Source organism: Oncorhynchus nerka, linkage group LG25 (genome assembly GCF_034236695.1).
Source record: "Oncorhynchus nerka isolate Pitt River linkage group LG25, Oner_Uvic_2.0, whole genome shotgun sequence".
In the NCBI taxonomy this organism is placed as follows: Eukaryota; Metazoa; Chordata; class Actinopteri; order Salmoniformes; family Salmonidae; genus Oncorhynchus; species Oncorhynchus nerka.
In genome coordinates this window covers 12,784,473-12,806,591 of record NC_088420.1, presented here as the reverse complement: position 1 = coordinate 12,806,591, position 22,119 = coordinate 12,784,473, and positions in this window count along the sequence as shown.

The following is a 22,119-nucleotide window of genomic DNA, read 5'->3' as shown; positions in this document are numbered from 1 at the left end:
ATTTGACCCTTCCTCCCTGACCCCTCCGTCTCTTCCTCCCTGACCCCTTCACTCCCTTCCTCCCTGACTCCTCCATTCCTTCCGCACTGACCCCTCCCTCCCTTCCTCCCTGACCCCTCCCTCTCTGACCCCTCCCTCCCTCCCTGACCTCTCCGTCCCTTCCTCCCTGACCCCTTCACTCCCTTCCTCCCTGACCCCTTCAATCCCTTCCTCACTGACACCTCCCTCCTTTCCTTCTCAGCCTGTTCCTTTCGATGATGTATTCAGTGTTCCCAAGACTTTGATCTGAGAGCGTAGAGGAAGGGAAGAAAAGAAGCGGGTCTTTTACAGTACCTCACTTTTACAGTACCTCACTTTTACAGTATGTCACTTTTACAGTACGTCACTTTTACAGTACCTCACTTTTACAGTACGTCACTTTTACAGTACCTCACTTTTACAGTACCTCACTTTTGATGTTTTTTTCCATCTTCCCACTATGGGTGGCCCTGTTATTCTCTCTTTCAGTCTCTTGTTTGTCTTGCAGATTCCCTCATCTTTTTCTAACACGGTTGAGGTACAGCTGACATTTGCATCTGGAAACCACGCAATCGAACGAATGAAAAAATCAAATTCAAACAGAAGCAGCCCCGTTCCTCTTGTGAATTACAGCAGTCCTGTAATTACGCCGTCATGAGAACTGTAATACTATTGAAAGTGAAGGGTGGCTGATTGCCCAACGTTGTACTGGAGATGCTGAATGGCAATTCCCTTCTCAGTATGGGTTTGTTCTTGGTGTTTCAATTATTATTTTCTTTGGATTTGAAGATCTCCTTCCCTTCTTTATGCTCACTGCCTCAGAAGTTGTCCTTTGTTTTCATAGACAGATGTCAGAGTGATTTTATAGTTTCTTATATAGTATGCATAGACCAGGAATGGTGAACTTTGATGGGGTGGAGGGGACACAAAAAAATCTGTATTCGTGAAGGGCCGCAGTTGCGCACAGTTAAGAGTTAATTTCATGCAATTCTTCACATTTTTCCATGGGGAGGAGAGAAGATTTTGCAATTTTATAACAAATGTCATGCAATTCTGCTCATGAGCTGATTTACAGCAAATTTCTGAGGAAATTCTAAATGGGGAATTGGGCCGCCAGTTGCCCATCCCTGTCCTAGACTGTGTTTTCCACCAGTTGCCCATCCCTGTCCTAGACTGTGTTTTCCACCAGTTGCCCATCCCTGTCTTAGACTGTGTTTTCCACCAGTTACCCATCCCTGTCCTAGACTGTGTTTTCCACCAGTTGCCCATCCCTGTCCTAGACTGTGTTTTCCACCAGTTACCCATCCCTGTCCTAGACTGTGTTTTCCACCAGTTACCCATCCCTGTCCTAGACTGTGTTTTCCACCAGTTGCCCATCCCTTAGACTGTGTTTTCCACCAGTTACCCATCCCTGTCCTAGACTGTGTTTTCCACCAGTTGCCCATCCCTGTCCTAGACTGTGTTTTCCACCAGTTACCCATCCCTGTCCTAGACTGTGTTTTCCACCAGTTACCCATCCCTGTCCTAGACTGTGTTTTCCACCAGTTACCCATCCCTGTCCTAGACTGTGTTTTCCACCAGTTGCCCATCCCTGTCCTAGACTGTGTTTTCCACCAGTTACCCATCCCTGTCCTAGACTGTGTTTTCCACCAGTTACCCATCCCTGTCCTAGACTGTGTTTTCCACCAGTTACCCATCCCTGTCCTAGACTGTGTTTTCCACCAGTTGCCCATCCCTGTCCTAGACTGTGTTTTCCACCAGTTACCCATCCCTGTCATAGACTGTGTTTTCCACCAGTTGCCCATCCCTGTCCCAAACTGGATTTTCCACCAGTTGCCCATCCCTGTCCTAGACTGTGTTTTCCACCAGTTGCCCATCCCTGTCCCAGACTGTGTTTTCCACCAGTTGCCCATCCCTGTCATAGACTGTGTTTTCCACCAGTTGCCCATCCCTGTCCCAGACTGTGTTTTCCACCAGTTGCCCATCCCTCTCCTAGACTGTGTTTTCCACCAGTTGCCCATCCCTGTCCTAGACTGTGTTTTCCACCAGTTGCCCATCCCTGACCCAGACTGTGTTTTCCACCAATTGCCTTTCAACCAGTTACCCATCCCTGTCCTAGACTGTGTTTTCCACCAGTTACCCATCCCTGTCCTAGACTGTGTTTTCCACCAGTTACCCATCCCTGTCCTAGACTGTGTTTTCCACCAGTTGCCCATCCCTGTCCTAGACTGTGTTTTCCACCAGTTGCCCATCCCTGTCCTAGACTGTGTTTTCCACCAGTTACCCATCCCTGTCCTAGACTGTGTTTTCCACCAGTTGCCCATCCCTGTCCTAGACTGTGTTTTCCACCAGTTACCCATCCCTGTCCTAGACTGTGTTTTCCACCAGTTACCCATCCCTGTCCCAGACTGTGTTTTCCACCAGTTGCCCATCCCTGTCCCAGACTGTGTTTTCCACGAGTTACCCATCCCTGTCCTAGACTGTGTTTTCCACCAGTTACCCATCCCTGTCCTAGACTGTGTTTTCCACCAGTTGCCCATCCCTGTCCTAGACTGTGTTTTCCACCAGTTGCCCATCCCTGTCCTAGACTGTGTTTTCCACCAGTTACCCATCCCTGTCCTAGACTGTGTTTTCCACCAGTTGCCCATCCCTGTCCCAGACTGTGTTTTCCACCAGTTACCCATCCCTGTCCTAGACTGTGTTTTCCACCAGTTGCCCATCCCTGTCCTAGACTGTGTTTTCCACCAGTTGCCCATCCCTGTCCTAGACTGTGTTTTCCACCAGTTGCCCATCCCTGTCCTAGACTGGGTTTTCCACCAGTTACCCATCCCTGTCCTAGACTGTGTTTTCCACCAGTTGCCCATCCCTGTCCTAGACTGTGTTTTCCACCAGTTGCCCATCCCTGTCCTAGACTGTGTTTTCCACCAGTTGCCCATCCCTGTCCTAGACTGTGTTTTCCACCAGTTGCCCATCCCTGTCCTAGACTGTGTTTTCCACCAGTTGCCCATCCCTGTCCTAGACTGTGTTTTCCACCAGTTGCCCATCCCTGTCCTAGACTGTGTTTTCCACCAGTTGCCCATCCCTGTCCTAGACTGTGTTTTCCACCAGTTGCCCATCCCTGTCCTAGACTGTGTTTTCCACCAGTTACCCATCCCTGTCCTAGACTGTGTTTTCCACCAGTTGCCCATCCCTGTCCTAGACTGTGTTTTCCACCAGTTGCCCATCCCTGTCCTAGACTGTGTTTTCCACCAGTTACCCATCCCTGTCCTAGACTGTGTTTTCAACCAGTTACCCATCCCTGTCCTAGACTGTGTTTTCCACCAGTTGCCCATCCCTGTCCTAGACTGTGTTTTCCACCAGTTACCCATCCCTGTCCTAGACTGTGTTTTCCACCAGTTGCCCATCCCTGTCCTAGACTGTGTTTTCCACCAGTTACCCATCCCTGTCCCAGACTGTGTTTTCCACCAGTTACCCATCCCTGTCCTAGACTGTGTTTTCCACCAGTTACCCATCCCTGTCCTAGACTGTGTTTTCAACCAGTTACCCATCCCTGTCCTAGACTGTGTTTTCCACCAGTTGCCCATCCCTGTCCTAGACTGTGTTTTCCACCAGTTACCCATCCCTGTCCCAGACTGTGTTTTCCACCAGTTGCCCATCCGTATTACTATGTATCTGCAAAAAATACACTTTGACAGGAAGTTAGAATTTTTAACGCAGTTTCTTTTCCATTTCAGAAACCGTAATGCCCAGTAGGTTATTTCGACAGGGTAGCCTAGTGGTTAGAGCGTTGGACTAGTAACCGGAAGGTTGCAAGTTCAAACCCCCGAGCTGACAAGGTACAAATCTGTCGTTCTGCCCCTGAACAGGCAGTTAACCCACTGTTCCTAGGCCGTCATTGAAAATAAGAATTTGTTCTTAACTGACTTGCCTGGTTAAATAAAGGTAAATAATAATAATTTCAGTCTCAGCATGTAGATGCTTTTCACTCTGCATCTGATACGTACAGTATAGGACAACAGTAAATGCCCTGCTTTGTGCAATACTCTCCACTCCAACTACCCATTGATTCAATGTCCTGCAGGTTGGGTAAGGGTGTCAGGTGACATGATTAGACAATCCCCAGCCAACCCCACCAATATGGGAAATTACAACCAATCAACTCCAATCCTACAACCTCCTTATATCCAACCCCTTCCTATCCAATCCCCATGTATCCAACCCCCTTGTATCCAACACCCTTGAATCCAACACCCTTGAATCCAACACCCTTGAATCCAACTCCCTTGTATCCAACCCCCTTGAATCCACCCCCTTGTATACAACCCCCTTCGATCCAACCCCCTTGTATCCAACCCCCTTGCCCCCCACATCCATTGTTACTTGTCAGTCTTAGCTGCATGTCAGCTATAGGTGTGCACTACCTTTGTTTTTATACTCCTCACTACCTCTCTCTACACTACTGCATAAAAGGAGAGGGGGGCACTCAAATATCCCCTCTTTCAGTTCAACCTGACTATAGAATGAAAAGTAATGCATTTTTCCTGAGGACGACAGGGAAAGCACTTGTTTTTGTCAATACCATTGCTTTGCATTGTCATTCTTTCATCCTCTGCAGTCCTATAACCACTCCTGTATACCTCCAATAGATGCCTTCTCCTTGACTGAATATCCTCAGCCCTTTTGGGTGCTATGAGAGCTTAGGGTACCCAGAATACACAGTGCTTCAGTACCGGTGGAGAACCCTGCATGTGGAAACGCTCTAGAAAGCTCCTGTGGTACTCTCGATGTTATCATTAGTACCTGGAGAGTAGGAGTCATTTGTCTCCTTAAAAAGATTCTGTCTCTCCTATGGACACAAATGACACAGCAGATAAAAGTCATCCCTTCTGCATACGGAGGGATGAACAGAGGAGTGCGAGGGGCGGAGGGAGGCATAAACTTCTCAGTGGACCGATTTTCTCTCTCTTTTTCCTCAATCATTTATTTACTCTGCTTTGTGCCATTGCTCCTGGAAGTGGCCATTCAGCAGGAGCCATGAAAGTAGGGTGGGGGGGGTCTTCCTGCTTCTCCACTCCTCAGTTGAAAGATACAAGGCAGGCAGGAAATGAATGGTGTGTGTACATACTGGACATACCCCACGTCCGACTTACACACAGCACAGCCAGAAGGGGCGAAAAAAATGCAATTTAATCTACTTTTGGCCTCATTGATTAGGGGTTGCCTATAACGATTGCTGTCCATGTTTTATTGACAAGCCAAAGCCATGCATTCTGGGGCATTAATTATGACTAGGTTCTCTACCCAGTATACAGTACTATAGTGTACTGCTGATGATCAGCCCACTCTTACAACACGGTGCAGCATGGACCAAGTCTCCCGACATAACATTGCAATCCTATAGCATTCCATCCTGTCAGTGTCCTATCACCCACATTGTGTATTGCGGCCAGTTGTTGCTAACCCAAACTGACAAATGGGAGGAGGGCAAGTTGTTTTACACTACTAAGAAAATTAGTCCTATCATCCAAGCTTTGGGTGTGAATGAAGAGAAAATGATCCAATCTATGGTAGCGACATCGTAGAACCATGTGCTCTACTGATGTGAGTGTTTTAAGTGTTGCTATGGATTTTGCTATGGGTGTTGCTATGGATTGTGCTATTGGTTGTTGCTACGGATTTTGCTATTGATTTTGCTATGGGTGTTGCTATGGGTGTTGCTATAGATTGTGCTATTGGTGTTGCTATGGATTTTGCTATGGGTGTTGCTATAGATTGTATTACAGTACTCAGGCCAACGTTGCTCGCCCAGGTTATGTGACAGAATTTCTATGTGAATAGAGAAAGATTTGTAAAGCAAGGCTATCTGACCATTCACACCATATCACTAGATTCAGAAAGTATGATTGAGGTTTTGTGGGATGCTCCATTTTAAGCCTCATAGCAAATTAAATGACTGTACTGTACCTCCAGAATTCATTGAGTCAAGGCCTGGCTGGATTGGGAGCTTTGGCTATTCTCATTAGTTCCATTCATTACCCATTTGAGTCAAGTCTAATGCATCCTACCCTCTCCCCTCCATAGTAATCCTCAGATTGGATTTGAATGATCAGTGGGCTGCAGTGCACTCTGGGACAGAGGGAGCATATTGAGCCTCTCAACAACTTAGTTTTGACTGGTCTGTCAAAATTCTGGGAATGAAAATGACCCATGATTCCTGGCTGACACCAAACTTAAAGTCCTCCTGGCTTTAAAGTCTAGAGAGGGTGTTTGATGTTGTGAGCACAATGTGTTGATAATGAAGTGGGCTATGCTGCCGAGTGGCGCAGCTGCATCTCAGTCCCTGGTCCGAATCCAGGCTGCACAATTGGCCCAGCGTCGTCCGGGTTTGTCCGGGGTAGACCGTCATTGTAAATAAGAACGAGTTCTTAACTGGTGAAATATAAATTGGTCCTCCTCGGTGTCTTTCTCCCTCAAATATCCACATGTACAGCCACACACAGCCGCCCCATTCCAAACAAAAAGAGATACCCCCCCAGGAAAAAGTTTGATAGTACCTATCAAAGCTTGGTACATTTCTGGGCAAATATTGCACCAACAAAGGGAGTACTGTGGGGTCACAACTCTCCCTTGCTGAGTTGCGTCAGGCAGCCTAGTATGTTCATTACAATTGTAATGAATGCACTTTAAAAAGATAGACTCAGCTAAATTAGGTTGCCATGAGCAACACCACAGATATTGAACTGAGCAAGATGCAAGACTTCGCTCTCACACACAGTATCTGTGCATGTGCACGGGTTCGCTTCATACTGTTACAGCATGGTAGCCATGGGATCAAAAGAGAGGAAAAGTTGAGCCTTGCGCTTCAACGATTTTAGTTGTTGCGGAAAATAACCCACTATGCTGTTTACTTTCTGTATCTACATCATATTCCTGCGTCTACCTTTAAAGGCCGAGTGCAGTCAAAAACGTTTTACATTTCCACACTATGAGGTTTCAATAGTACTGTGAAATTGTGAACATTTCAGCCTGTTTTGGTGGGATTTAGTTTTGGCCTGCCTTGTGACATCACTAGGCGGTAAATTAGTTGATTGACCAATAAGAGCGTTCCAAAACTCTCTGCCAATAACGGATAGTTTTCTGTTTTCACCTCCCCACTCCAAGACAGTCCTAACAACATTCTTGCTTGAGAAATTGCTCTTTGCTAAGAAGCTATGACATCAGAATGGCGCTGACGATGGTAGCTCTGTCGCTAGCTCCCAGACCAGGCTTTTTGTTAATTCAAGTGTTATTTTTTACTTGCTATACATACTAGCTCTTTTATTACTTCTACTACTTGTTATTTTTGGCTTGACTCTTTTCATTGTTATTATTAATTATTGATTAACCCATAAGAGTCTAAATGATATGGAATTGTTTTAAGAATGCCAAGGATCATTGATTAACCCATAAGAGTCTAAATGATATGGAATTGTTTTAAGAATGCCAAGGATCATTTATCTATTTGATTTAGAATTTTAAAGACCCCTTGAAGTATAAAAAATATATATTCCATACGTATTTTCAACTGGTTCCAGGGGATATTTGTACGAGTCTTGTGAGGCCTGTGAGCGTCTTAGAGAAAAATGTACGCGTTCGTGAGATTCTCATCTTTCCATAAGGCTCCACAGTGGAGGAGTCTTTATACCCATAAAACCTAGCGGTCAAACAGAGAAATGATTCCAATTATTTTTCCACCATTCATTTTTCCCATAGTGGATTTTTAGAAACAAGACGACACGAGACACAGGACTTATTTGAAGTGTTTCTAAAAATCCCCTATGGGAAAAATGAATGGTGGAAAAATAATTGGAATCATTTCCCTGTTTGACCGCTAGGTTTTATGGGTATTATGACTCAAATTGTGGTACTCTATAGAGGGTTCATAATATTATATTTGCTGGACCTTTTAATCCTGCTCTAAACTGTATGTGATGAATACCTTTGGTTTAGATTTTTTCTTTTTGACTATTTCAATTAAAAAATGTCAGTAAAATAGTTAATTAATACCCAGAAATGATTAGATATTGAGATTAAAAAAAGCTGTATTGGACCTTTAAGATAATGTGTTTATGCATTTTAGGTGTTGGCCAAAGTTGTCTGCCATAGAGGTGCATTCCAGGTTGTCTGACAGAGAATACCCATAGTGGGGCCACGTCAACCTCATCAGCCATAAACAGAGAAAACTGGAGACCGATCTTTGCATTAAGGGACTATCAGTGCTTGTGTGCCATTTAAATGCTTCCCCCTTTTTGCTATGATAACATTTACTGCGGCGTCTGTTTGAGATCTCTACTCTGGTAACGTGTGAGTTTTGGACGATCAATCAATCAAATCAAATGAATTTATAAAGCTGATGTCACAAAGTGCTATACAGAAACCCAGCCTAAAACCACAAACAGCAAGCAATGCAGATGTAGAAGCACGGTGGCCAGGAAAAACTCCCTAGAAAGGCAGGAACCTAGGAAGAAACATATATCCCCTATATATCTCACTGTGACGACTTCCCTAACATGAGTCAGTTTGATCACACTTCTTCAAACGGTCCTGCAGACGAGGATAGCCCCCCCCCCCCCCCCCCTCCAGCACTGAACACACCCAGGTCCCACAACTGCACTGAACAGACCAGCACAACAACCCCCCCCCACCCCAACAAGACCCGGAGGGCAGAAGGTGGAGATTAATGGCTGTCTGAAAGAGATGGCTGCTCTACGGACTGAGGTGAGAGAACTTAGAGGCACACATGGCACTGAATGAAGAGGCGAGAAACCTGAGGTGTGACACTCCCCCAGAGAAGCCAGCAGAACAGCCGACCTCAGACCCGGACCACAACACAACAATAGGACACACAACACAGGACGCACCAACCCAACAGACCCCACCCCCTCCTAACAGCCCCCCTGTCAGCTCCCCTGATAGCTCTCTTGACAACGCACACACATCCACTGAGGACACACAAAAGCCAGAGATTTTGCTCCTCATTGACTCAAATGGCAAATACATTCGAGAGGATAAACTTTTTCCCAAACACAAGGCATGCCCTGGAGCTGTTGTCAGAGGACAAACACAAGGCCCTGGAGCTGTTGTCAGAGGACAAACACAAGGCATGCCCTGGAGCTGTTGTCAGAGGACAAACACTAGGCATGCCCTGGAGCTGTTGTCAGAGGACAAACACAAGGCATGCCCTGGAGCTGTTGTCAGAGGACAAACACAAGGCATGCCCTGGAGCTGTTGTCAGAGGACAAACACAAGGCCCTGGAGCTGTTGTCAGAGGACAAACACAAGGCATGCCCTGGAGCTGTTGTCAGAGGACAAACACAAGGCCCTGGAGCTGTTGTCAGAGGACAAACACAAGGCATGCCCTGGAGCTGTTGTCAGAGGACAAACACAAGGCATGCCCTGGAGCTGTTGTCAGAGGACAAACACAAGGCATGCCCTGGAGCTGTTGTCAGAGGACAAACACTAGGCATGCCCTGGAGCTGTTGTCAGAGGACAAACACAAGGCATGCCCTGGAGCTGTTATCAGAGGACAAACACAAGGCATGCCCTGGAGCTGTTGTCAGAGGACAAACACAAGGCAAGCCCTGGAGCTGTTGTCAGAGGACAGACTAGGGTCCCAAGCCACATTAAAATTCACACGGGCACAAATGACCTGAGGGCCCTGCAGGAAAGGGTGGCCACAGCACTCAAGGGAGTGATTGAAAAAGCTTCTTCCACTTTCCCCAACACACAAGTGGTTATTTCCAAAGTGCTACTACGAATAGACTTTCACCCTGCCACCATACTGCGGGTGAATGCAAGCATTTCACAAAACTGTGCCTCAAAACCTAATGTCTACCTGGCCCACCACTCTACCCTGGACTTGAACAGCCCTTATGACCAGGTCCACCTCTACAAGTCAGCAATTCCATCTTTTGCCAGGAACCTGAAGGACGTCACCCTCAACCGTTGCCCCAGCACCTCTCATAGGAGCAACAGAGCAATGGACCCCACCCAAGACCACCAGGACACCCCCCCCCCCCCCAGACCTGCAAGAGCCCCTCCTGAAGGACCTGCTCCGAGAGAACCCATGCCAAGTGGACCTACACCTAGACCACAGCATCACCAGCCACACCCCAACCAGCTAAGACCACCCCAAGCAAACCCTGGCATCACTCTATATAGGCCCCCCATATCATACCTATGCCCCTTCTGCCCACCCCATGCCCCCCGTCACTGCGGCAAGGACCTCAACATAACAGCAGGACATATGCCCAGGCCGTGAGCAGAGCAACAGAACCAACCCCCACTATTACACCTGCCCAAGCCCCATCCTGCGACCTAAGAGATATGTGGCAGATGCTCAACATGTTCTGCTCACACCTACTGTGATGGTCCAGGCCTAAACCACACAAAACAACACTAGACACTATGGAACACAAAGCTTTTTACTATCTCATCCTGGAATATACAAGGTCTGAGATCATCAGCCTTTGGCCTAAAGAGCAGGAACCCAGACTAAAGAGCAAGAACCCAGACTAAAGAGTAGGAACCCAGACTAAAGAGTAGGAACCCAGACTAAAGAGCAAGAACCCAGATCAAATACAAATCTTAGAATCAACTATTAAAGATTACCAGAACACACTGGATTCTCCAATTACATTGAATGAACTACAGGACAAAATACAAATCCTAAAACCCGAAAAGGCTTGTGGGGTTGATGGTATCCAAAATTAAATGATAAAATATACAGACCAATTGGCTATACTTCAGCTCTTTACCATCCTCCTCAGCTCTGGCTTATTCCCCAATATTTTGAACCAAGGACTGATCACCCCAACCCACAAAAGTGGGCCTGCACGAGGGTTTGCTGTACAAACTGATGGAAAGTGGTGTTGGGGGAAAAACATGATAACATCTATGTACGCAAACAACAAGTGTGCGGTTAAAATTGGCAAAAACACACATTTCTTTCCACATGGCCGTGGGGTGAGACAGGGATGCAGCTGAAGACCCACCCACTTCAACATATATATCAACAAATTGGCGAGGGCACGAGAATAGTCTGCCTCACCCTACTAGAATCTGAAGTCAAATGTCTACTATTTGCTGATGATCTGGTGCTTCTGTCCCTACCAAGGAGGGCCTACAGCAGCACATAGTACTTCTGCACTGATTATGTAAGACCTGGGCCCTGACAGTAAATTTCAGTAAGACAAAAATAATGGTGTTCCAAAAAAGGTCCAGTTGCCAGGACCACAAATACATATTCCATCTAGAGTCTAGACACAGTTGCCCTAGAGCACACAAAGAACTATACATACCTTAGCCTAAACATCAGCGCCACAGGTAACTTCCACAAAGCTGTGAACGAGCTGACAAGGCAAGAAGGGCCTTCTAAGCCATCAAAAGGAACATAAAATTTGACATACCAATTAAGATCGGGCTAAAAATACTTGAATCAGTTATAAAATGGATGGGGATGGGGCCACAGTGTCTCCCGACCCCTCCTGTCTCAGCCTCCAGTATTTATGTGGCAGTAGTTTATGTGTCGGGGGGCTAGGGTCAGTCTGTTATTTCTGGAGTATTTCTCCTGTCTTTTCCGGTGTCCTGTGTGAACTTAAGTATGCTCTCTCTAATTCTCTCTCTCTTTCTCTCTCTCTTTCTCTCTCTCGGAGGACCTGAGCCCTAGGACCATGCCTCAGGACTACCTGGCATGATAAGTCCTTGCTGTCCCCAGTCCACCTGGCCGTGCTGCTGCTCCAGTTTCAACTGTTCTGCCTGCGGCTATGGAACCCTGAACTGTTCACCGGACGTGCTACCTGTCCCAGACCTGCTGTTTTCAACTCTCTAGAGACAGCAGGAGCGGTAGAGATAGTCTGAATGATCGACTATGAAATGCCAACTGACATTTACTCCCGAGGTGCTGACCTGTTGCACCCTCGACAACCACTGTGATTATTATTATTTGACCCTGCTGGTCATCTATGAACATTTGAACATCATAGCCATGTTCTGTTATAATCTCCACCCGGCACAGCCATTAGAGGACTGGCCACCCCTCATAGCCTGGTTCCTCTCCTGGTTTCTTCCTAGGTCCTGGCCTTTCTAGGGAGTTTTTCCTAGCCACTGTGCTTCTACACCTGCATTGCTTGCTGTTTGGGGTTTTAGGCTGGGTTTCTGTACAGCACTTTGAGACATCAGCTGATGTAAGAAGAGCTTTATAAATACATTTGATTTGATTTGATAGAACCCATTGCCCTTTATGGTTGTGAGGTCTGGGATCCGCTCACCAACCAAGAATTCACAAAATGGGACAAACATCAAATTGAGACTCTGCATGCAGAATTCTGAAAAAATATCCTCTGTGTACAACGTAAAACACCAAATAATGCATGCAGAGCAGAATTAGGCCGATACCCGCTAATGATCAAAATCTAGAAAAGAGCCGTTAAATTTTACAACCACGTAAAAATAATTGATTCCCAAACCTTCCATAACAAAGCCATCACCTACAGAGAAATTAACCTGGAGAAGAGTCCCCTAAGAAAGCTGGTCCTGAGGCTCTGTTCACAAACACAAACAGACCCCACAGAGCCCCAGGACTGCAACACAATTAGACCCAACCAAATCATGAGAAAACTAAAAGGGAATTACTTGGCACATTGGAAAGAATGAACAAAAAAACAAACTAGAATGCTATGTGGCCCTAAACAGAGAGTACACAGTGGCAGAATACCTGGCCACTGTGACTGACCCAAAATAAAGGAAATATTTGACTATGTACAGATAGCTCTTGTCAACCCCACACATCCACTGAGAACACACCAAAGCCAGAGATTGTGCTCTTCATCGACTCAAATGGCAATTACATTCAAGAGGATAAACTTTTTCCCAAACATACAAAGTGGCTAAGCTCTGGTGCCTAAACACTAGGCATGGCCTGGAGCCCTGAGAAAGGCAGCCGAAGGCAGACCTGGCTCTCAAGAGAAGACAGGCTATGTGCACACAAACTGAGGTGGAAACTGAGCTGCACTTCCTAACCTCCTGCCAAATGTATAACCATATTAGAGACACATATTTCAGATTACACAGATAATAAACAAAAGTGGAATAAACAAAAAATGTACAGTAAACTTCCAAAAGAATAAAGACATTTCAAATGTCATATTATGTATATATACAGTGTTGTAATGATGTGCAAATATCAGGGAAAATAAATCAACGTAAATATAGGTTGTATGTACAATGGTGTTTGTTCTTCGCTGATTACCCTTTTCTTGTGTGCAACAGGTCACAAATCTTGCTGCTGTGCACAATGTGGTATTTCACCCAATAGATATGGAAGTTTATCCAAATATTGATTTGTTTTTGAATTCTTTGTGGGTCTATTTCACTTGCTTTGGCAATGTTTCCCATGCCAATAAAGCCCTTGAGAGAAAGAGAGAGGTGTAGACTAACAGTAAAATGCTTACTTACGGGCGCTTCCCAACAACGCAGAGAGAAAAATATAGAAACATAATAATAAAATGAGGAATAAATACACAATGATTAACAATAACTTGGCTATATATGTAACGTCTGCTTCCAACTCACACTCTCAAACACATATATCCCCTGAACGCAGCTCACTTTCCAGATCACACTCTCAAACACATAGCACCCCTGAACGCAGCGCACTCTCCAGATCCGTGTCACCTGAATTCTGATCACCTGTTCACACACCTGTATGTCATTATCACACGCCGTTTAGTTCAGTTCTTTGCACCATCATTGTGAGGTATTGTTTGTTTTGTCACACACTTCTATTCAGAGCTCTGTTACTAACCTTTTCCCTGCCTGTACTGTTGCCTTTTTGGACCCCCTGTGTATGACCTTCTGCCTGCCCCTGGACCCAGCTACCTGCCTCCTCCTGTGGTTCTTTAGAAATCAACACCTGCGCTTGAAACCAGCTCTCTGTCTCCCATTGTGTTCATTACAATATACAGTTCATTCAGAAAGTATTCACACTCCTTGACCTTTTCCACATTTTGTTGAGTTGCAACCTGAATTTAAAATGGATTAAATTGAGATTTTGTGTCACGGGTCAACACACAAAACCCCTTAATGTCAGAGTGGAATTATGTATCTTGAAATTAATGAAAAAATTAAAGCTGAAATTTCTTGAGTCAAGAGTTATTCAACCACTTTGCTATGGCAAGCCTAAATAATTTCAGCAGTAAACATGTGCTTAACAAGTCACATAATGGTGTATTGTAAATATGTTGTAATAATGTGTTGGCAAGTGTAATGATATTAACTGTATGTACATTTCTGGACACCGGGGAGAGTATGGGGATCTATAATAAATACAAATACAAAAAATGCATGGACTCACACTGTGTGCGATAATAGTGTTTAAAATCTGTTTGGGATAGGGGGCAGCATTTTCACGTTCGGATGAAAAGCGTGCCCAGAGTAAACTTCCTGCTACTCGGGCCCAGTTGCTAATATATGCATATCATTAGTAGTATTGGATAGAAAACACTCGGAAGTTTCTAAAACTGTTTGAATGATGTCTGTGAGTATAACAGAACTCATAAAAAACCTGAGAAAAATCCGACCAGGAAGTGGGAAATCTGAGGTTTGTAGTTTTTCAGCTCATTGCCTATCAAATATATAGTGTCTATGGGGTCATATTGCACTTCCTAAGGCTTCCACTAGATGTCAACAGTCTTTAGAACCTTGTTTGAGGCTTCTACTGAGAGGGAGGGGGGAATGAGCGCTGAATGAAGAAACACAGAGTTGGCTACAATTTAAACGTCATCCTCCCGAAAAGGCTAATCTTTTTTTTTTACGAGAAGGGTATAATATTTATGGACATTGTAAAAATGTATCGTAAAACTATGTCACACAAGCAACTAACAACAGTGTATGGCAGTGTATGCGCAATACAAAATTATAACATCTCATTGTGGTTCTGCCACAAAATTGGAAGAGACAATTACTTAAAGAAGAAATTAAAGAATTGGTCTGTTTGACACCCATTAAAAATCCTACATAGCTTAAAATGGTCAGCCTTGTGCAGACTCTGTCACAAGGAAACAGAATAAATAGAACAGTCAGCCCAGTGCAGACTCTGTCACAAGGAAACAGAATCAATAGAACAGTCAATGGAATGGAATGTCATAATATCAGGGTTCAGCTGGAGTCAGGTCCTGGAATGGAATGTCATAATATCAGGGTTCAGCTGGAGTCAGGTCCTGGAATGGAATGTCGTAATATCAGGGTTCAGCTGGAGTCAGGTTCTGGAATGGAATGTCGTAATATCAGGGTTCAGCTGGAGTCAGGTCCTGGAATGGAATGTCATAATATCAGGGTTCAGCTGGTGTCAGGTCCTGGAATGGAATGTCATAATATCAGGGTTCAGCTGGAGTCAGGTCCTGGAATGGAATGTCTTAATATCAGGGTTCAGCTGGAGTCAGGTCCTGGAATGGAATGTCATAATATCAGGGTTCAGCTGGAGTCAGGCCCTGGAATGGAATGTCGTAATATCAGGGTTCAGCTGAAGTCAGGTCCTGGAATGGAATGTCATAATATCAGGGTTCAGCTGGAGTCAGGTCCTGGAATGGAATGTCATAATATCAGGGTTCAGCTGGAGTCAGGTCCTGGAATGGAATGTCGTAATATCAGGGTTCAGCTGAAGTCAGGTCCTGGAATGGAATGTCATAATATCAGGGTTCAGCTGGAGTCAGGTCCTGGAATGGAATGTCATAATATCAGGGTTCAGCTGGAGTCAGATCCTGGAATGGAATGTCATAATATCAGGGTTCAGCTGGAGTCAGGTCCTGGAATGGAATGTCATAATATCAGGGTTCAGCTGGAGTCAGGCCCTGGAATGGAATGTCATAATATCAGGGTTCAGCTGGAGTCAGGTCCTGGAATGGAATGTCATAATATCAGGGTTCAGCTGGAGTCAGGTCCTGGAATGGAATGTCATAATATCAGGGTTCAGCTGAAGTCAGGTCCTGGAATGGAATGTCATAATATCAGGGTTCAGCTGGAGTCAGGTCCTGGAATGGAATGTCATAATATCAGGGTTCAGCTGGAGTCAGGTCCTGGAATGGAATGTCATAATATCTGGGTTCAGCTGGAGTCAGGTCCTGGAATGGAATGTCATAATATCCGGGTTCAGCTGGACCTGCAAACTATATTGTTAAGGGATTCGCAAAACCACTCTAAGTAAATGGTCATTTTTATTTAACTAGGCAAATCAGTTAATTAAGAACAAATTCTTATTTACAGTGACGGCCTACCCCGGCCAAACCCTCCCCTAACCCGGACGACGCTGGGCCAATTGTGCGCAGCCCTATGGGACTCCCGATCACAGCCGGTTGTGATACAGCCTGGGATCGATCCAGGGTCTGTAGTGATGCCTCTAGCAGTGAGATGTAGTGCCTTAGATCACTGCACCACTCGGGAGCAAAAATATCATTATACTCTTGGGTAAAGTATTTATTTTAGGGCAATATCGGTAGAAATGTTAGAAATAGGGAGGATCACGACCCTTGTAAGACATCATAGTAGATACAAGTCCATGGAGATTAAGGGCACCTCCTTCCAGATGCCCACTGCTCTGAGGCTAGGAAACACTGTCACCACCGATAAATCCAATATAATTGAGAATTTCAATAAGCATTTCTCTACGACTGGCCATGCTTTCCACCTGACTACCCCTACCCCGGTCAACTGCCCGGCACCCTCCACAGCAACCTGCCAAAGCACCCACCATTTCTCCTTCACCCAAATCCAGATAGCTGATGTTCTGAAATCTGGACCCCTACAAATCAGCCGGGCTAGATGATCTGGACCCTCTCTTTCTAAAACTATCCGTCGCCATTGTTGCAACCCCTATTACCAGCCTGTTCAACCTCTCTTTCGTATTGTCCGAGATCCCTAAAGATTGGAAAGCTGCCGTGGTCATCCCCATCTTCAAAGTGGGTGACACCCTAGACCCAAACTGTTACAGAACTATATCCATCCTGCCCTGCCTATCTAAAGTCTTCGAAAGCCAAGTTAATAAACAGATCACTGACCATTTCGAATCCCACCGTACCTTCTCCGCTGTGCAATCCGGCTCCCGAGCCGGTCGCGGGTGCAGCTCAGCCACGCTCAAGGTACTAAACGATATCATAACCGCCATCGATAAAAGACAGTACTGTGCAGCCGTCTTCATCGACCTGGCCAAGGCTTTCGACTCTGTCAATCACCGTATTCTTATCGGCATACTCAATAGCCTTGGTTTTTCTAATGACTGCCTCGCCTGGTTCACCAACTACTTTGCAGACAGAGTTCAGTGTGTCCAATCGGAGGGCATGTTGTCCGGACCTCTGGCAGTCTCTATGGGGGTACCACAGGGTTAAATTCTCATGCCGACTCTTTTCTCTGTATATATCTAGGATGTCGCTCTTGCTGCGGGCGATTCCCTGATCCACCTCTACGGAGACGACACCATTCTGTATACTTCTGGCCCTTCCTTGGACACTGTGCTAACTAACCTCCAAACGAGCTTCAATGCCATACAACACTCCTTCCGTGGCCTCCAACTGCTCTTAAACACTAGTAAAACCAAATGCATGCTTTTCAACCATTCGCTGCCCGCACCCGCCCGCCCGACTAGCATCACCACCCTGGACGGTTCCGACCTAGAATATGTGGACAACTATAAATACCTAGGTGTTTGGCTAGACTGTAAACTCTCTTTCCAGACTCATATTAAACATCTCCAATCAAAAATCATGTCTAGAATCGGCATTCTATTTCGCAACAAAGCCTCCTTCACTCACGCCGCCAAACTTACCCTAGTAAAACTGACTATCCTACCGATCCTCGACTTCGGCGATGTCATCTACAAAATAGCTTCCAGCACTCTACTCAGCAAACTGGATGCAGTCTATCACAGTGCCATCCGTTTCGTTACCAAATCACCTTATACCACCCACCACTGCGACCTGTATGCTCTAGTCGGCTGGCCCTCGCTACATATTCGTCGCCAGACCCACTGGCTCCAGGTCATCTATAAGTCTATGCTAGGTAAAGCTCCGCCTTATCTCAGTTCACTGGTCACGATAACAACACCCACCCGTAGCACACGTTCCATCAGGTATATCTCACTGATCATCCCCAAAGCCAACACCTCTTCTGGCCGCCTTTCCTTCCAGTTCTCTGCTGCCAGTGACTGGAACGAATTGCAAAAATCGCTGAAGTTAGAGACTTATTTCCCTCACCAACTTTAAACATCAACTATCTAAGCAGCTAACTGATCGCTGCAGCTGTACATAGTCCATCTGTAAATAGCCCACTCAATCTACCTACCTCATCCCCGTACTGTATTTATTTGATGTACTTTTCTGCTCTTTTGCACACCAGTATCTCTACTTGCACATCATCATCTGCTCATTTATCACTCCAGTGTTAATCTGCTAAATTGTAATTATTCGCTCCTATGGCCTATTTATTGCCTACCTCCTCATGCCTTTTGCACACACTGTATATAGACTTTATTTTTTCTACAGTGTCATTGATTTGTTTATTGTGTTATTGGTTTGTTTATTGTTTACTCCATGTGTAACTCTGTAATGTTGTAATGTTGTCTGTGTCTTGGTCAGGTCGCAGTTGCAAATTATAACTTGTTCTCAACTAGCCTACCTGGTTAAATAAAGGTCAAATGTAAAAAATGTAAAATAAAACTCAAAAGGTTTTCTTTAATGGACACTTCTCTTATCTCCAATTTAAAGTGTGGTGTACCGCAGGGCAGCTCTCTAGGCCCTCTACTCTTTTCTATTTTTACGAATGACCTGCCACTGGCATTAAACAAAGCATGTGTGTCCATGTATGCTGATGATTCAACCATATACACAACAGCAACCACAGCTAATGAAGTCACTGAAACCCTTAACAAAGAATTGCACCATTTTGGAATGGGTGGCCAGTAATAAACTGGTCCTGAACTTCTCTAAAACTAAGAGCATTGTATTTGGTACAAATCATTCCCTAAGTTCTAGACCTCAGCTGAATCTGGTAATGAATGGTGTGGCTGTTGAACAACTTGAGGAGACTAAATTACTTGGCGTTACCTTAGATTGTAAACTGTCATGGTCAAAACATATAGATTTAATGGTTGTAAAGATGGTGAGAGGTCTGTACGTAATAAAGAGATGCTCTGCTTTGATGACACCACACTCCAAACACAAGTTCTGCAGGCTCTAGCTTTGTCTAATCTTGATTATTGTCCAGTACAGTCCTGCAAGGAAAGACTAGTTAAGCTGTAGCTGGCCCAGAACAGAGCGGCATGTCTTGCTCTTCATTGTAATCAGAAGGCTGATATAAATACTATTCATGCCAGTCTCTCTTGGCTAAGAGTTGAAGAGAGACTGACTGCATCACTTCTTCTTTTTATAAGAAACATTCATGTGTTGAAAATCCCAAATGGTTTGCATAGTCAATTTATACACAGCTCTGACACACACACTTACCCCACCAGACATGCCACCAGCGGTCTTTTCACAGATCCCAAATCCAGAACAAATTCAAGAAAGCGTACAGTAATACATAGAGCCATTATTGCATGGAACTATGTTCCATCTCATATTGCTCAAATAAACAGCAAACCTGGTTTAAAAAAACAGATAAGGCAACACCTCACGGCACAACGCCTCTCCTATATTTGACCTAGATAGTTTGTGTGACTGTATTGTTGTGTAGGCTATGTGCCTTTATTATTATTTTTATATAGTTCTGTCCTTGATCTGTTCTTGTCAATTAATATTCTGTATTATGTCATGTTTCATGTTTTGTGTTGGACCCCAGGAAGAGCAGCTGCTGCTTTTGCAACAGCTAATGGGGATCCTCATGAATGACCAAATACCAAAACTGAACACATATCACATCAATCTAGAATGTCTCCCTGTGCAGTCCCATATTGACTTTCAGACATTCCTCCTCGCCTACAAAGCCTTCCGCAAACTACCTGTCTGACCTTCTCCCAGCCTCTGCCTCATCCTTCTCCTCCTGCTCCTTCTCTGCTGGTCTCCTTTATCTGTCCTGTTCTGTCTGGTCCTTTGATTTTAAATTGCACCTTAGTTGATGCACTTGATTTTATGATTTTATGTTCTGCACAACGCATCACCGGGGGCAAACTACCTGCCCTCCAGGACACCTACAGCACCCGATGTCACAGGAAGGCCATAAAGATCATCAAGGACAACAACCACCCGAGCCACTGCCTGTTCACCCCGCTATCATCCAGAAGGCGAGGTCAGTACAGGTGCATCAAAGCTGGGGCCGAGAGACTGAAAAACAGCTTCTATCTCAAGGCCATCAGACTGTTAAACAGCCACCACTAACATTGAGTGGCTGCTGCCAACACACTGACTCAACTCCAGCCACTTTAATAATGGGAATTTATGGGAATTGATGTAAAATATATCACTAGCCACTTTAAACAATGCTACTTAATATAATGTTTACATACCCCACATTAGAGAGTAATAGGATACGGCGCGTGTCAAATTTGATTGATTGCTGACCTTATGACCTGATGACCTGTACAGAATATGTGCCCCCGCCCCGCCCCACCTGTTCGTGTGGTCATGTGTTAGAGGGTGTTTGAACTTTTGGGGCCCATGCCCCCCCCCCCCTACACCCCCCAGTTTTATCTCCCTTATGGTTGTTATCTATGAAGCAGGAATGTCTGGGGCTATAGATAGCGCTGGGGCCTCAGCATTATAAATGTCCAGAACAAGGCTTTCGAAACCCAGAACCGTAAACCCTATTTTTTAAACATGGATTTTGCGATCAGTGGCAAAGCTGTGATGACTGTAGCCTCGGAGGCAGGACCGCGTCTGAAACATCGAGAAAGGGCAAAGTATACAGCCGCAATATACGATGCACCAAAAAAGCGTTTTTTAAACGTGTATAGAACCCAGATACCGCCCGCAACGGCGCTGAAAGATGAAGTGTTGATGTCTAATGGACAGCATTGGGGGCATCTGTTTGATTACTTGGCCTGTAGCGTGAAACTCTATACGTTAGCCGAAGGAGAAGAATATACCGACCAGAAATTAGGCGTGACTTATGATGTTGAAGACTGGACGGTTTTTCGACAGGTTTTGTGTCCCGAACTGAGCCGTATCACCAAGGGTTACAGCTTGTTCACAGGCTACGAGACCCGTTGGGAAGGTACCCCGGACACCTCAGGAAGAGTATTTCACAGAGTTAAATTACAACGTATAAATGGACGGCCTTGCGGGTGCGTGGAATTTTACGTCAGCACCGCGGAAATCCGAAACCAAAACATCAGGGCTGGCGGTTCGGACGGAGATTTCCGGCTTCGAATGCTTATACCCCTTAAAAGCTGGCCTTTAATGGAATTGCAAATGTTGGAGCTGTTGGACTCTCTGTTTGTACAGAGCCAAAAGCGCCAGAGCATTGTACGGATAAAGAAGTGCATAATATATACGAATCCTGAGGATTACGACTCAAAGCAACCCCAAGAAGATACAACGTCAGGAGAGGCAGCCCCCAAAGAAAGCGAGGTAAGCTGTGTTGTTAACCCCGCCCAGATACCCCGAGGGTTGGTTCAAGAATAAAAAGGCTGGTTCTTAAAACCTACAGTTCTTAACCTACGCATTGACCATGGATATTCCTAACGCATACCCGAACTCCGAAACGGCCTGGGCTCCCGACACTAAGGATTGTATGCCTCGCAGCCCTCCATTCTACTCCCCCCTGGCAAGACCCTCGACACCCCCTACCTGTACACAACCTGAGGACGTGTTTGATGGGGTGGTCAGTACTATTTTTGTTGACACAATCAAGGCCTCAGTAGCCGCGCTTTTAGACGTGGTGATTGGAGAATATATACGAGAAAAATGCATCAGTTGTGAGATTAATCACCCCAGCCAGCGAAGGCACCCCTGCCTATACGATCCCCCAAGATACTACTTCTTCAACAATTTTGAGGCGCTGGTGAAAAGACTTTGGTCCCGCCGGTTTATACCATCGCTGGTCAGAGCCCTGGAGGCTATGGGCCTTGTGCCGTCTATC